Source organism: Brachycentrus maculatus, unplaced genomic scaffold, assembly GCF_059751285.1.
Source record: "Brachycentrus maculatus isolate JH-2025_06_01 unplaced genomic scaffold, ASM5975128v1 h1tg000860l, whole genome shotgun sequence".
Classification (NCBI taxonomy): Eukaryota; Metazoa; Arthropoda; class Insecta; order Trichoptera; family Brachycentridae; genus Brachycentrus; species Brachycentrus maculatus.
The window spans coordinates 4,650-5,543 of record NW_028281586.1 but is presented as its reverse complement, the minus strand read 5'-3'; the positions used below and the strand labels follow the sequence as shown (position 1 = coordinate 5,543).

At 41.7% G+C, this 894-nt stretch overlaps 1 pseudogene; it reads right to left on the bottom strand.

Annotated features, from left to right (window-relative positions):
• Window positions 1-260: 260 nt before the first annotated feature.
• On the bottom strand, window positions 261-668 carry LOC148299996 (retinal homeobox protein Rx1 pseudogene; annotated as a pseudogene).
• Between the last annotated feature and the right edge of the window lie 226 nt (window positions 669-894).

Here is an 894-nt window from a genome sequence, read left to right as displayed (position 1 = left end):
AGAATCAGAATTTGTTCCTTGGCCATTTGCAACCTTTTGCTGATACTTTTCACGTATTTTTAAGCTTTTATAACATGAACAGAATAAAAAAGTTTCCTAGACCATTTGCAATCCTGTGTTGATACTTTCTACGTATTTTCTTGGCTTTTATGACAGGAACATGATAATAAATTGCTTCTAGACTATTGGAAAACCTTGTCTGATAATTTCCACGTATTTTTTTTAGCATGTATGATATGAACAGAATAATAACTTGTATCCTAGACCATTTGCAAGCCTTTGCTGATGCTCTCCACATGTTCCTTAGCCTTCATCCTGAGCGCCGCTATGGAAGTACTCCTCGGATCCTGTCCATCTCCTCGGTTCTGTAGATTGATCTGGTGATTGATCTGGTGCGATATCTGTTGTTGGGTTGCTGGGCTAGGAGGTCGCTCTACAAGCGCTGGTGCCAGGTAGCTGGGATATCCCGTCTGCGGGTGACTGAGGAAGCCTGGAAGGGCAGACAGGATGGGAGGAGACAGCCATGGGTCCACGGGGAGTTGAAGGCCTTGCCCCGAACACGCCATACGGGAAAGTGAGCTGACCGCGTGGTACTCGCTCAAACCCAGCCTGGCAGCTTCCATCTTTTCTTGGCGACGCCATTTGGCGCGACGGTTTTGAAACCAGACCTGTAACGAAAAAAGGCGTAAGTTAATTTTATTAATTTTTAAATGTCAACAAAGATTTTGAATTTATTTAATATAGTTACATTTTTAATTACAATATAATACATTTTCCAGACATTTATACATATGGCAAACTTTTAGTTTTAGATTCGCTGTGCCTCTCCAAAAAAGAGACTGAGCTCTTGTGCTTGGAGAGGGACTTACACTCATGGTATATTGTTTTATATAG